The sequence below is a fragment of the Parambassis ranga genome, chromosome 16 (assembly GCF_900634625.1).
Source record: "Parambassis ranga chromosome 16, fParRan2.1, whole genome shotgun sequence".
Lineage (NCBI taxonomy): Eukaryota > Metazoa > Chordata > Actinopteri > Ambassidae > Parambassis > Parambassis ranga.
The window spans coordinates 6,236,644-6,253,100 of record NC_041036.1 but is presented as its reverse complement, the minus strand read 5'-3'; the positions used below and the strand labels follow the sequence as shown (position 1 = coordinate 6,253,100).

The 16,457-nt window shown below is 40.5% G+C and overlaps 1 protein-coding gene across 3 annotated transcripts in view; it reads right to left on the bottom strand.

The window, feature by feature from the left end:
• The window catches only part of LOC114448308 (zinc finger protein 516-like), a 38,837-nt gene extending 25,457 nt beyond the window's left edge, over positions 1 to 13,380 (bottom strand). For 2 of the 3 annotated variants that reach the window (XM_028425198.1, XM_028425200.1), the window contains exon 1: positions 11,040 to 11,304. The gene's annotated coding sequence lies outside the window, so the exon portion shown is untranslated. Of the gene's footprint in view, positions 1 to 11,039; positions 11,305 to 13,328 lie in introns of those variants that run through there. The other variant, XM_028425199.1, reaches the window with a different exon arrangement.
• Positions 13,381 to 16,457: the final 3,077 nt, after the last annotated feature.

Here is a 16,457-nt window from a genome sequence, read left to right as displayed (position 1 = left end):
TGTGAAAAGGTGGGCGGCTGTGTGGGAAACGCTGAGCTCTCTTGAAAATTCGACTTGCTGCGAGATACCTTCTTCTGTTTTATTTTAAAAACATCAGACTTTTCCCATCTTTAAGGAGTGAGCAGTCTGTCACACTTGTTTTTGATGGCATTAAATCATTTGTCCCCAGAGGTTTAACTGGAAATCTTATTTAAGACAGCTGCACGGTGACAAGTTTCAGTGCAAAGTGTGACAAAGAATGAAGAACACCTACTGAAACGACAAAAACATCAAAACAGGAAAAAATTACTTGGATGACGTAAATGCCAAGACACCAATAAAAAAAAAAAACTTAGAATATACAGTAAATCCATTTGTACTGCATATGCATCATCCTCCCAACTGATGCAGGTGGGCCTAAGAAAACCAGATCACAGCATCCTGTCGGTAAACAGGCAGCATTCCTCAACCCATCTGTTTGCAATAAAGCTCACCGGGCACAACCTGAGCTGCACCAGTTGCTGTGTTTAAACAGTAGTGGGTTTACCAGATCAACATCTGGAAGCATGCGGCACCCATACAGGCATGAACATCAGGCTGACAGTCTGTCTGGTAACAGGCTACATTATGCCAGTAAGAAGGTAATAGAAACAAATTGCTGTCAATGAACACAGTTTTATTCTAAATAAAAAGGAAAATCTCTGCAGCTGGGAAACAGTGTATGATAGGGGTTAAACTATTTAAAACAATGCTAGGGCTCTGTTCGACTTCCTCATTTTTTTTCCATGTTCATTTATTTGTCCTTTAAAATCTTTTATTGTTCAGGACGATTGCAGCCTTTATTTTGAAAGTATGACCGCAGCAACACTGCATGTTGATAGGTGAACAGAAGTCACTATTTTGTGTCAGTTGTGACATATTTTCATTGAAGAAAGTTGGAAAATGAGCAGGCGTATGCACTGTGCTAATGTAACTCACTGCTCATTTTTACAAAGTTTCAGTTCCCAGTGTCTAAATGTCTTTTGTTTTTACTACTGAAAGCTTCCTTTGTAGATCTGAGTAATCTCTGTGTTAAGTAGCTAAGGTTAGCATATTAAAATGCTTAATTGTGATTAATAAAAAAATTGTTTATCTGATTAAAAGCAGCGTATTGATTTAGTTTTAAATTGAACAACTGCACCCAATCATGGCCTTACAGAGCAGTGTGTGCAGTCAGCTGCCAGGAGGCACATGGGTGAAGGAAAGTGCCATATGTCAGCTAAAAAGCAGTGTGTTGTAGTTGCAAGAGTAAACTTGTCCCCAGGTCTGTATCTAGTGAACAGTCATCAAATGGTTTTGCATTCTAGAACAAGACTGTATAGATTAAAATATGGAAGCATGGTTTCGATTAAGCCCCACTTTGCCTCCCATTTAATGTTGAGCTGTTAATTCAGACGAGGGTAATATAGGAGAAAGGCAATATTGCATCAAGCAGTTATGTTTGCGCACCTCTCCCCAGAGAGATCAGACAGCTTCCAGCGGGAGTTACCTGCATCAGCCAGGCGGCAAAACAGCCATTAAGCCAGCCAACCAGGCAGTCAGCCACTGCTAAAAAACCAACAGGCCTGTTACACAAGAAATGAGCGACAGAGGATTGAGGATTATGTACAGTCATTCTCTCCACATCGCACCAGTGCACAGCTTTACACAACACACTTTACCATGCAAAGACTCCAGGATGGGTTCTAAAAATGGAAAAGACCCTTCTAATGAGACACCTGCACACATAAAGACAGAGCGAAATGACACATGCATGTATGAATCCAAGGTAAGGCAAGGTATATTGCTGACAACATATTAGGTTTGAGAAATGCAGAGATCCACTGTAACTACTGTAAAAGAGCAACAATTATGAGCTGCACATGTGTCATGGTAATGTTAATTTACTACAGATCAAACAGCTGTTTTGTATCTGATACTGTTGATATAATGCAGCTTAACTAATCCAGTGTTTGTTGCAGAATTAATCAATACATCATGCTAAATATTATGAGGTATTCAGGATTGGTTCCATATGTTTACTGGGTGCACTTGATTTAATAAAATGCTGCTACAGTACTTTTTCTTCCTGCTTATTTAGGATTCCACAAAAGCTTAAAAAGTAAAAAAAAATGGCAGTTTTAAAAATACTGCAATTTGGCAAAAAATAATTTGCTGCTTAAATTAAAAGAGCTGGCAGTACCAGCCCTCAAAAAAATCCTGATACATATGAGTATATCACACAAACCTCCACCTCAGATCTATCTGGGACAATGATGCCTGCGGAGCCTGCTGCCCAGGTACTTAAATTTAAGCACACCAACTGCTTCTGGGGCTAGAGTGAAAATCAATATGCAGCCATATCAGAATATGTACAGCAGCCAGCTACAACCTTACAGACGGCTGCATCAGCAGTTCAGGAACTAATTCACAGATCAGACTAAGATGTTTAGTGCAAAGGTACACGCTTATACGCATAGATATGCAGATACGTTATTTACTGCCATGGCTACCTCTTGACTGGATAAAGACTAAGCATGAGATTAAAATGCAAATAATGGGTCAGATTTTTTTTCTGATTTATTGCGGGTTTGTTTTTTTTGGTGGTTTTTTTGGGTGTTTTTTAGGGAAGACAGGCTTTTGGGAGCATACTTAAGACTATTAATTGGGTGATTTTGTGGAGTTGGTCAGGTATAATCTGATGGGATTAGCGGCTATACTCTTTAAATAGAGTTCTGCAGCCAGGGATTAGATGATCACAGCCAGTCGCACTCAGGAGCAATAGATTTTCATCTGTATGGTTTCAGTTTGAGGGAAAAATGGAGAAACAGTCACTTTGATGATAGATGCTTGTTGCTGATTGTGCAATATAAAGCATTACAGATTATTAAAATGAAAGTGTGCAAGTTTGTTTTTAGTAGGGAGCTGGAAAAGCAATAGGATGCTTTTAGCTTGTATGGGCTATTTGGGGCTTGAGGTGGAATGAGTGTGTGTGTGTGTGTGTGTGTGTGGGGGGGGGCACCTTCTTTCTCCTCAACTATCCTCTCACATCTGGATACAATGTTGAAGCAGGGCACTGAGGCCAGGGGATAGCTGAAGGGAGGGTGTTACTGTGCTGGGGGATTCTTTACAAAACATCAAGAGTGCTGTGTGTCTGCTGGTGGTGGATGGGTGGATGCTGGGGCGGTATACGGTTGTGTGTTTGTTGTAGTGGAAAGGTGGGGAGGGGTTGCTAAACAGCTCCCTAGCTTTGGTCTCTTCTTCCCTGTGTAGTTGACTGCAAGGCCCTGCAGCAACAGACTGACAGAAAGACAGCTGGGAACTGAGGTGAGCCCAGGAAACACAATGTGGGATCACAAATAAAAAAAAAAAGGGGGGGGGGGGGTTCTGTTCTTAAGAGGGTAAATACACTGACTATCCCTTCAGGTTTAGGGAAATACATTAAATACAGATTTTTAAAATAAACATTTTAAAATAGGATTTCAGTGGAAACAAAAACAACTTTTTTTATGAAAAAAAGAGAGAAACCACCCTGCGAAACAGGAAGACATTTAAGTGAAGAGCTAAAATAATCTCTAGAATCTGGGGCTACAGCAAGGGTCTCGCTAGAGAGAGCATAATGCAACGTGTGCCACTCACAGTCATAGCAACTCTTTAAGTATTTGTGCTAGAAATAGACTCCGACAAGCCAGTCATATGAAACAGAGAGAAGAAAAAAGTGAAAAAAGAAATGTATTTTTCTCATCTTTACTTGGATAGAAATGATCCCAAAGAACAGATGATGGATGCAGCCTGCTCTTGAATTCACATTGCATTTATCGTTATCTCTGATCTATATGTGGATTTTGAGTGAGCCCATTAGCCCCTGGGAGACCCTCCTCCTCCTCCTCCTCACCTTTGTCCTCAGTGACCCTAAAGCCTGCTTGACACTGCCCAAGTAACTCTTGTTACTACTCCCACAACATCTGTTCGCTGTTTACTTTCTTCACTGGAAGTATATAGAAGAATATTCGAACTCAAGCAGTGCTAATAGGGTTTAGTTTTACTCTATTATTTAATTAGTTTGATTCACAGAGATCTTGGATATGCCCAAATTAGGACTTTTAGCTCCATGTGGAGAAGCCTTTTACAATACACAAATATGGTCACTTGTTCCTATTATTCATTTTTTTTCTGACTCATTTTGAAACTACTAACAGTTTCTGAGGGGAAAAGGAGAAGTCAGTCTGCCCTCTATATTTCCATATGAGTGGATCTGCCCTGCCATTTCTTTGCTTTTCCTGCAGCAAAAAAGGTCAAGTCAATAAGAGCGCTGTAAAAAGCAATACAGTCATATTTTGACATCATTTGTTACACTAGTTGTGTATTTCTTTATGTTACATTCCCATATTTGAGAAAATGAATCATGCATCTTTACTCTCTAATGATCAGCAAACTTTGTTTATCCATATCTACCCCCATTTTCCCAAACAAATACACACACGATTCACTGAAACACATCTCGGCAAGGTTAGGCTGACATCAGTGGCTAACGATCAGTTCCTCTGTGGGCTGAATGATTAGCTGCAGTAGCCTGGAGACATTTCCAGCTTGTTTCCCTAAGTTAGTCAGACATGCAACATCACAGGCCTTCAATCTGGACTAACTACATCCACTCTGTCCCATTTGCTCTGATGCCATAGAGGAAAAACAGGCTTTTAGGTATTAATAGATGAGGCTAGCCATGTAGTGAACATGGAGCTGATTGAGTTGGATGAAGTTAACTGGAGAAATAGAGGACAGGCAAAAGTAAAGGTTATTTTCATAACCAAATACACAAACAAAGGTAGTTCCTTAAGGCGGGGGTGAACTTTATGGCAGTTACATATTTGCATCAAAATGAAACAGAATGCAAGATGGCAGGTATTTGCAACTTTTATTGGAGTAATCATAACTTCCTGATTTTTTTGTATGTTTCAGTTTCCATCTTCTTAATGTTAGCTGCTGCCATACCTCTGCTCCTCACTCCCCAGGAATCACTAATTAAATCTGTTAATGGAGTTCCTGTGTCTGCAGGACACGTTCTAAAATATAGCTGCGTTATTCCCAGCACTGTGCTGGATTTTTATCAATCTAAAATGATGCTTTAAGGGCTTTTTTTTAAATATATTTGTGGATATTCTTAGTCCCACTTTAGTGTGTGTTTATTAACAGATCCAGAACGGTAATACTAAAAAAAGAGCCTCTCTGCTTAGGAAGCAGTTCACCCAACCCCCACCCACCCTTAATGCCCTCTGGGCTGCTGTGAGTTTGGATTAAGTTTGGGTGCCACGTCTCCTCCCTATGAGCCCCTGTGAAACACACACACACACACACACATAGACACTTACATGCTAAGTTAGTGTCATCTTGGTTTATCAAATATGAACTCAGCTATTAAAACATCTAGATTAGACTAGACAGATGAAGGGAAAAGAATGCAGAAACAAGACAAACTGTTTTTTTCGGTATCTACAACAGTATCATATCATGTTTAAAATGATCTACTGGATGCATCACACACACTGGAATACTGACCATGTTCCTTATATTGGCTAAAATAAAATTATTTATAAATCAATAGTAAAAAGGCGTTGATGTAATCACATTTGTTTGTTGGTACCCTTTGTTAAATTCCCATTTTAATGCTATCTAATCAAAGCATGTGTGCATGTGTGTGTGTGTGTGTGTGAGCAGGATGTGTGTCTGTAAAGCAGTGGATCAATAATGGTAGTCTACTACAGTGACATCTGGGCTGGACAAAGAGTGCTGTTCCTTCCCGCGGCAGCTCTCCCCTTCTCTCTCTCTCTCTCTCTCTCTCTCAATCCCTGATCACAGCCACGTGGTTCTCTGGGCTATTTCTCCCAGCTAAGCTTATTTCTCTTCTTTAATCCCGCAGCAATCACAGCAACAATGCCAAAGCGTTGGTTCATAGACACAGGCAGAAATCTATTAACTATGATCACTACTTCAGCTCAGGCCTGATAAGCACTGCTAATGAATCCAGAGCATACAGGCTCAGTGCTCATGGCTGTTATTTCATTGGATCATCAATAAAGTGTAAGACAGGGAAATCAACATGAGTGGCGGTGATGGATAACACAGCCTGTAATGTAGTAAACGGGCTTTGCATTAGAACTAAAGTGAGATTTTCTGCAAAAACTCCCAACACATCCTATTCAATCCAGCTGATGAAATCTATGCACTGACAAGACGCTCTAATGCTTCTTGCATCACTCCAGGTCCAGGCTGCTATGAGTGTCCTCAGCTAATACAGGGTGGCACTGATAAATGGGGTCGATATCTAACCCTGATTATCAGATTATCAGCCACTCAGTGTGGCCCACCTCTGATTTAAGAGTTGCATCCCTGCAGCTGGTGAGATTATTATTTATTAGTACAACTCCAGTGGTATTATTATGTGATGTGGACACATGTTGAAGTAACAAACACCAACATCTGTCAGATAAAGATGAACAAGGGAGCAGAAAGAATATAAAACAATATTCTGTGCTATTATTTAATCATTTGCAGTGGACATATACTCCTACTAACAAAATAGAAAATGTGCTATTCCAGTGATTCTGTGTTTTTAGAATAACTGAGAATGTTCACTTCATTATTTACTCATTTTTTATGATTTTCATTAATGTGTTGACTATTTTTTGTATTAAGCTGTAAATAAATTACAATATGTCTAATGTGACTTTTGTAACATAGCATTGAAATTTTTAAAAATGTTGATTTAGCTGCAGATAATTAGCGCTTACACCCACAATGTTGCTTCTGGTAATGGAGATACCTGCTCTCTGTCATTGCTTTATCAGTAACCCAGATAAAGCCAGCTCACGCTGAAACAGGAAGGGAGCATGAATAAAGCAACCAGGTAAATGTGCACACTATCTGCAACTATTTTCTTTTGTTAAACTAGTGTGTTGCTTGAAATAAATCTGTGCAGTGTGGGAAGTTCTTGCACAATGGCATGCAGGGGTTTTCCACCACAGCAAAATCAGAGGAGAAGAAAAAAAACAAACTTATCATAATGGCAATTTCCTGAGAGATGTCAAAGTACTATGCAAGACCACTACCCTGTTCATCTGTCCCCACAATGGGTGAGGGCTAAAATGGCCCTGTGCCTAAATCCCCTACCCCCCACCAACCCTAACCCCTAACCCCTCTCCTATCTTAATCCTCTGATTACAACATCAATTTCTTTGGGTCCAATTTAGACAACAGATCAGGCTTCATGGTTTAGTACCTGGACAGTCCTGCTTGGCTTGGCAGAGACATATTGATCCATGTGGGTGTTAAGGTGTGACCCAAATAAAGAGATTAAATATCCCACCTGTTAACAAAGTTTCAAGACAATGGGCATCAAAGAAAAAGTAGTAGGACTATATACATCCATTGAAAAAGTGTGGGATGGCCGCAAATGTAAATTGTTTCTGATTATCCAAGGCAGTAAGCAATACGTTTCCCATGGAGGGCTCATTTATAATTTAATCCAGGAGCTTGGTGTCTCTAGGCTAACACAGAGAGATTGCCCTTTCAGAGTGGAAACCCCCGCCATGCAGCTGAGAATCAATGCCATCGCAACAGAATAGACACAAGACCTTGTATTAAAATGATGTCTGGACCACCAGCAAAGGCACTTCTTATATATATTTTTGTAATCATAGGAGTGAAAGGGGTGCTGTTAAAATAGGCTGTTTGCTGGGTCTTGCCATAATCTAACCTCAATATGCCAGGAACAGGGTACGAATTACTTGGTAGGAAGACATATGTGTCTGTGTGATTTGATGGCTTTATTTTTTCCTTATCCATTATAGTTCAAAGCTGTACTACATTAACATGAACAGTTTAGACAGGGATGGGGAAGTGCAGTCAAAGCAGGGTAGTAATTACAGTCAAAAAAGACTGAATGGATTTAATTTACAACCTATGCATGCATATGTAAGACCCCAATTACCCAGCTCTAAAACCTCTCTGTGAATTCGACAAGGTGTTGGATACCACCCACAGAGTCCTTAGTTCATATAAATGCTTGTCAGTACTACATGAAAATAAATGAGTTTCTAGAATAAGAGATCTAGACACTTATGCCACTGCCAAACGATCAAAGAAGAAGAGGAAGTGCTTGTCTTACACAAAATTTATAGAAAGCTCAAATAGACCACCAGCATTATAAGCTCTTCTATGGCTAACAATTGCATAATTACATGTCCAAAAGACTCTCTAAACCTTGCACCTGTAAGTTCAACATTTACTGTATTTCTCCACCAACTTATGAAGAAATACCTGCTGTTTGGCACCATTACCTATTTTGAAGAAAAACAGCACAACAAATGGCACTACCGCATTCAATGACATGTGGTCCTTCAACAGTTTGTTGCTGTGATAAGCACAGGATTGAGTCTTGGCAGAAATTCTACAATTTTGTTCCATCCTCCAGAATTCAAAAGTGTGTAAACCCAAGTGTAGCACAAATCATGTTGTGTCTGAAAGGACCTTAAGCCTTAAGCAGGAGGTAGCTACAGCGGAGTAAAGTGGGACACACTACACTATATGTTATATCTGATAGCGTGTACCAGAATCCAAAGCAATGGGCCAAAACGTAACACCAATCTCTGAATTTATATTACCCATTGACATTCAATCCTCTGTTCTTACTTTTTAAGACAAAAATGGCAGTCACAAGTTGTGAACGATCCAGTTCGCCCCACTAATATTAACTTATAATCGTCAATGACAAAGTCTTTATAGTGTTGAACCCCATACCCCCCCCTTCCCCTGTTGGTGAAGGTAAATGACTATGTCCGTGCTGAAAAGGCACAAGGCAGTAATGAGTAATGAAAACAGCCGAGTTAGTGCTGCCATTCAGTAAAGGGCCTGCTGCTGTGGAATGTGAGGCGCCATTCATTCACATGGGTTAAAAATGCATTTCTGCCACCACAAAGCCCTGCCTTGTCCTCATTGTTTCTCGCCACACCAATAAAACACTTCCACATTCTGAAGGGACAAGACAAAAAAATGAAATTGCTAATTTTACTCCTACAGATACAGGAAAGGGGGAGGAGGGGGGTGTGAGGGAGGGGGGGTGAACCAAAAAAGTCAAGTCTTTGTAAAAGATAAAGAGTCAGAGTAGAGTTGAAAGTTTGATCATGATAAGCACGGAGGAAAGTAAGCATACAAGCTGCGTACAAAAGACAAACAGTCCTATTGACAAAAGCCAACATGTATGCCACAGTTATTCAGTGTATGAAAAGCCACACAATGGTAGCAACAGCCATCCAACACAAAAAGCTTCACTCAAGTCATCTCTGAGCAAAGGGTCTGTTTATATATGTGAGGCATCTGTGACAGGCATCTTAAAAAAAAATCTCATTTCTTCCTGGAGAAGCTTAAAATGAATCACATTCATATTAGTCAACTGACACATAAAGTCACATTTAAACATAGGTCATGTTCCTCATTCGCCTCTCGTGGCAGTGATCAACAAGTGATCTCACTGTTTATTTGCATGACATGACAAAGGAGAAAAATACCCCAAAATTTACAAGTACTGTTAATCATACTTGTGGGTTTCCAGGTAAAGTTCAGACATATATCAATCAGGAAAAACAGTCATTTACTGTATTTCTTAAACATTATTTACTGAATGTGTTTACCTTCAAATCTATTTCTGGTACTAAGTTGGAGAACAGGTGGTGCATTTAAGAGCTATTTATTATCTAACAGCTAATTTGGGGAAGTTGGATCATTTATTGTTGTGTAGCTAGCTCCATAGGGTGTTGTATTCACGGAGTGAGAGAGAGAGAGAGAGAGAGCTGCAGGCTGAAAAAGAAATGTTTAACATAATGTCTGAAATCTGACATGGGGGAGACAATGTAATCCTGCCTGCAAAACAACGCTCTGACTCTCTTCCTCCCTCCCCTCTCCCCTCTCCCCTCTCCCTCTGCTCTCTATTTCTTTCTCTTTCTGTAAGTGTGACCTTACACTGAAGAAAATACTGTATTTTTCAACAAGAGGAAAACAGCGCACCGCAAGAAGTCAATCTCAATGGAGTGCGGAAAAAAAATGCCATCACATAGAGAAAAGTGGCAGTTTAGGATCCAGTGCATGTCAGTGTCAATTTGTAGCACATGATTACTGGAATACTGAAGGGATACAGATACATATAACCATGTTCTGTACAGAAATCAAACAACATAAAACACACAAGTGAATATTGTTGTGCTTTGAGCATGTATGTGTGTGTGTGTGTGTGTGTGTGTGTGGCTGCAAACTCCACCAATACAAAGCCAGCCCTATGTTTGCCACTACTATTGGAAGTCACAAATTCCAACACCAGATAATGCACCGCCTACATTGTTTTGTTATTTTTCTTCCATACTGTCCCCAAACCATAAACAAAATGAAGGTGAGCATGTTGCGGCATACGTGCATATCTCCTCTCTCTCTCTCTCTACTGCAAACTATGCTTTTACATAACTATCTCTTCTGATAAGTACTCCAGCCTTCCCCTGAAGGACGCTTATTGTGACAGTCCTATTAAATATAATATACCTATAACAGAAATCTATTATGCTTAATAGCTTTTATAGTGACAGTACCTTTATGGATTTTTCTCTTTGGTGTCGCTATAATTTTCACATACAGTAAGTTTATAGATCTATTATGTTACTTTATAACATTGTTACATCCCCTGTAATATCAATGGAAAGAACTTCATTTTGCCTATCATTTTGGCAGCACTGCACAGTTTTTTTTTTTGCCATGGTCCTTCTCTCACCAAACATTCCTCACAATGACCCTTATCACCACAGCAGCACATGTATACTTTTTGCTGCCGTTTCTTAATCAGTCCTCTCTCTCTCTCTCTCTGTACTCGTAAAGGAAATGACTGGGTTAAAACTAAAGAGTCTGTAATAGCCAAAGATTGCAGTATAGCAAGCAGCAGCAGCCTCGACGAACACACCCTCAAAACAACAAACAATAATAATTATATACACTCAGTTCCTTACCAGTTAAAACACCGCTGAGCTCGTAATAAAAAAAAAATTTGGACCGGTGCAGCTCTCCAAATGTGAAGAGTCCAGATCCAGCAGAGATACAGAGCACAGATCCACTGTTGTCTTCCAGTACAGCGACTGACAACAACAACCCGGAGGTCAACTTTACTAAAATCCTCTGCAATTATTAATATCGCTGGCGAATTCCTATCTCCTTGTGTTGAACAACAGTACAGGTTCCTCTCTCTTTCTCTCTCTCTCTCTCTCCCCTCGTTGTTTCTCTCTCTCTCTCGCTTCTCTTGTCGTTTCACTGGTGCTGCCTTGAGGTAATGTCGGAAATGTCGTGATTCGAGATAAACTGACGCAAGGAACTCCGTAGTAAAGTCAGTATTTTTAAATATGTCAAATGCATTTTTCCATAGGTAAGGAGATTTTAAGATATCTACTTTTTCCATGTATGCAAATCTGTAGTAGCCTGCTGTTATTATTTATTTATTTTACACATTTGCAGTTACTTTGACTTTTTGTGGCTTGGAAACTACAGTTTATGTACAATAAGACACCAACTGATTTATAAAAATTAGGAACAAAAAAGTAACAAAAAGTCAAAAAAGCCTTTTTAATTTCCCATAATCTACACGTACAAACTATTACCTGAGGGAAGTGCACTAGATGCACACTGATCTCCAAGTGAAACAATCCTCACCCTTTAGCAAGTTACCTTATATTTCTGCTTTCATTTTCCAGCATGAGAATGGCGGAGCTTATGTAAGAACCTGAACGCACCATGAATGGAAAGAAGCCCTGCGTATGTGTGTGAAACGGCGAGAACGAGAGCGAAGGCGAAAAAAAAGGAGAAGCAGAAAAAAGTTTGTCCCCGCGTTGTATAGTCCGTGTCAGTAAACATGCGGTCCCCAGGCAAAGGACGCTCACCTCTTTGTTGCAGTCTGCATCACCACAAGAAGGTGGATCGGCTTGCGTGTGCACGTTTAGCATACGTGTGTGTATTTGATTACAAAGTGTCCAGAAAAGAGGCGACACTAAAACACTGAACAATTGTCCTCCAGCTCACCAGGAGCCCCCATCCACAGAAGCAACATGCGCAATTTGGTTCGTGCGTAAAAGACACTACATATACTTACTTTTGCGCACAGGCACAGTGCAGTCACCTGTCTGTACGTGCGTTAAAGCGTCATTAATTCGTATTGTCGTGCACCCCCCCCCACCCACCCACCCGCTGAGTCTATTGTGTCCCTTTATCATAACATCAGGCGCACATCCTGTAGGTGCATCATCATCATCCAAGGGGAAAAAAAAGTTACAAGCAAAGACCCCGTGCGCGCGCGCGCACGCACACACACAACGTCCGATTACCCCCCCCACACACACACACACATACACACTCACACGCACGCATGCAGATTGTCTGAGCTTTTTGCAGTCGCAGAGATTGAAAGAAGAAGAAATGCGACACACCAGAGACCTTCCAGCGGTTTCAGATCCTCATATTTATAAGTATTAAACAGCCACGGTGTAGACTGCACTGGCACCTGTGCCTTGCTCAGTGGCAGTTGTATCATGTCTATTATGTAGGACACGACTTCCTAATATGGATGTATGCCCCCCTTCTCCTCCCTCTACCCCTCCCCAACCACCACCTCCACCCCGTATGGCTGTCTCCGTGTGAATAAAACAATGTTTAAAAAGACAAAAAAAAAGAGAAACTGCCGTTCCGCCACTTGGATGTTTTCCGCACAGTGCTGATTGTTAAACACAATTTATAACTCTATAACTGCCATCCGTCTGTCTGATGCGGCGTTGATACTGTGCGTTATCCAAAAAAATCTCTCAAGGAAGAGATGAGGCAGTGGTGAGCTGGTGGAAAGTTTGCTTAACCCCAAGGATATCGGTGGAGGTTACTAGCTCCTTTTATTCCTACACTTTTAAGACTAAAAGCCTAAAGTTTAGTCACCTTGTCTCGGCTGACAATAAGTAATCTATGATGACTTAAACGTTACATGCAATACCAAGCTGCAAGTCATAGAGAGTCTATCTAAAGTGTAAATTGTGAATATGTCTGTACAATATTGTGGATCTGTTGCCACGAGATGATCGCCGATGGGAGGTGATATATCACATATATTTAAAAAAAAATATTAATAACCACCACATCCCTGACTGCATGTAACCTATTTATAAATCAAGATCAGACAATCGCCTTCCACCTACAGTACATTCAAAACACACGGAGGGTGGCACACTATCCTCTGTAAAAGAGAACGAAACAGGAGATCAGCATACCTGCGTTATCCAAAAGAATAATCCAGGGTGACTTCAAGAAGCATAGACAATCCTAAAGGTGAAAGCATGCTCTTTGCAGTGTATGCTGAAGTGCATGATTGAGTAGGTCGCGTCCATTCTGTCCCACGGGGGTTACAGGAGGGATTCCTCCCCGCGAGTATTTCAATATCAGACATATGATTCGATTTCATATAAAGTATGTAAACAAACGATTCAAGTTCAATTTACAATGGCTCTTGATATAAATCGCCTTTGCCTTGTATCTTTCTGAGCGTTTTGACAATCTCCAGACACCCCTTTTCCACAGCTGAATGGTTTCTTCCGTATTAAATGGAACTATCTGCTATTGTCTCATCAGCGAAAAGTTGTTGATAGCGCTATGGACTCCAAAAAAAAGTGTTTCAAGAATGCCATATCGTTCACCATAGTGACCTGTTTAAGAAAAAAAGGTTAAGACCTTAAATAATGGCAGGGCACAGCAGAGATACAAGAAAAGTCGAGTAAAGCCAAAGAACAGATGAATTCTGTAAACTATGACTAGATTGAAGTCTGAGTAACTTGATTCTCCTGTAGTCTGGGAAGACCTGCTTCCTCTTTTTCATACAAAGGTGTTACTATTGTGACAACATATTGTCACAGTCTGTGAAAAAGAATTATTATTATGGCAGGAGAATGTATTTATTTAGATTTTAATAACAGCACTGAGGCAGATTACTAAAAATGCAAGCCTTAAGATTAATATGCATGTGGGCTATAGAAACATAATATAAGGGGTATATACACAATTAACAGTATTAACAACGCAGGAAGTGTGCAGAAGCTACAGTGATTAAAGGTATATACAGTTTATCAAAATGTTAAGACTTCAAATCATGAGAATAGTAACACTACAGTATGTTCTGCCATTAAAATGTTCTAGGTATGCCTGACTATACTCTCTATTTTCAGTCAAGCAGGTTTTCAATCCTGTTCCAGACATACACATAAAAACAACAAACACACAATCACAGATCAATCTGCACACAGAAAAATAATTACACAGCCGAGTTACCATCACTTGCACAAGTCACACTCTTATTGCTGCTAGTTAAAGCTCTAGAGTGACTTTAACTTTGCCTTACATATATATTAAAAAAAACACCTAAATGATTTCATTAATTATTTTTTGACACACCCAAGAAGAGGTCATACAAAAAAAGGTTAACAGTTCCTCCCTTGCCAGACTGGATAGTCAAGAAAAGCATGAAAAATGTGAATAAGTCAAAGGTGTGGACAAGCATAGCTATTCCTATAATTGTTGGTCAGTGTTTTATGATGATACTCATCTCATTGCACACCACAATGCTAAACAGGTCTCCTTATGCTGCAGAAAAAAACGTACTCCAACGTATTGTACACCAAAGTCATGTGCAATAACTGTCACTTCACTGTATTGTGGGTGTTGCACAGAGGTCAGCCTTGTTTGCACAGCATGCAGTGAGTAGCAGTGAGAGGGAGCCATGTTGCTGACTGCTGATGTACCGGTGACTTAAGACACACAGGCATCCTATCAGTGACAAGCCCTTAAATTGTAATGGCAAGGCACAGTTTGTTTTTAATATGCAACTCTGCAGAGCGTCACAGGGGCTCACTGAGCTTGTGTGTGTGTGTGTGTAGTGTAATTCACATAGATTGAGCTACACAAAGCCATACACATTGACCGATGTGTATCATAAACACAGAACTGCATTGCTGCTTCCTCAGAAATGAGCTCTGCTAATATCCAAACAAACCCATTATGCATGCACATAGAGATACATACACATCAACACTATTAAGACATTTTACGACTACTGAAGAAATATGATGTACACATAGAAATACACATCTACCACCTCCAGCAAACACACACGGGTCTACTAAAATGAGGGGCAGCATTCTTGAAATGGGATTTACTTGAATGCATAATACACACATGCACACTAACACACATGCAGAATTCCTTACACACATTAAGACACATGTTTAATACGCATCGTGGCTATGAAAATATTCCTGCTATGGAAATTTATCATATTGTTACACACGCAGTCACCTGTGAAGTTTGTCAATATCATTAATTATACAAAAATGTACATAACAGGCACACACATCAGTGATACACAGCGAACAGAGCCTCCCTACACTCTCTCTCTCTCTCCCTATAGTGTGTGAGTCACTATTCAGATACTTCCTGTTATAAGAGAGCCGTCTTTAAAGCAGCCTCCCTTTCTCTCCACTCCTGCTTTCCAAGTCAGAGGGAATGTCAGGCCAAACACACACACCAAGGTGTCCTCTCCCTCTCTCTCACTCTCTCTTTTTCTGTCTCTCTCTTTCTTGCTCTCTCTTATCCCCTCTGAACCAGGCGGCAGGAAAGCTTCTCTGTCGTTTGTTGAACGCCCTTCTCGCTGCACCCACTCAGCAATTTAAAACGCACCTCAGTGAACCTTCACCTTTAAATAGAGGGGCTTAGAAATCTTCTGCTAGCTTTTGTGCTAGCAGTGCATGCAGATAAACAATGCATGTGTGCATTTGCACTCCACTTCATGCATAACTGCTTGTGCATGCGTGGCAGACACATTCGCACACCTCAGGGCAGCTCTTATAATAGCTACCTCTGGTATCAACACAATGATGTGCCGTGTTCCAGCCAGCACTACATTACTCTATGTGTTATGTGTGTCTATGTATTTTTGTTACTTTAACCACACTTGCATTGTATTAGGGAGGAAAACACATACATGTGCCACATGACAATACACATCTGCTTAAGATGTGCCCATTTTTTTTGTTTTTTACTTTGCTACGACCCACTTTTCCCTTTTAAGTATATCCCTTCTCATCTTAAAATGGCCGTAGTGTTCAGCACCATACACCACTATCACAAGCCTTCTCCAGTGACTGACACCTTCAGCCCCCTTGTGCTCAATTAGCTTGTAGTGCATTAGCGACCACATGCTAATTGTCAGCTGGCAAAGGAGTGCAAGGAGAACCCTCAAGGAGATACCTCAGGGAATGCTGGTGCGGGGGTGGCGGGGGAGGAGGAGGGGAGGAGAGGAGGGGTGCTTTGTTGCCTAAGCAGCCCATGAGCACATACAGTACCTCTGAGCA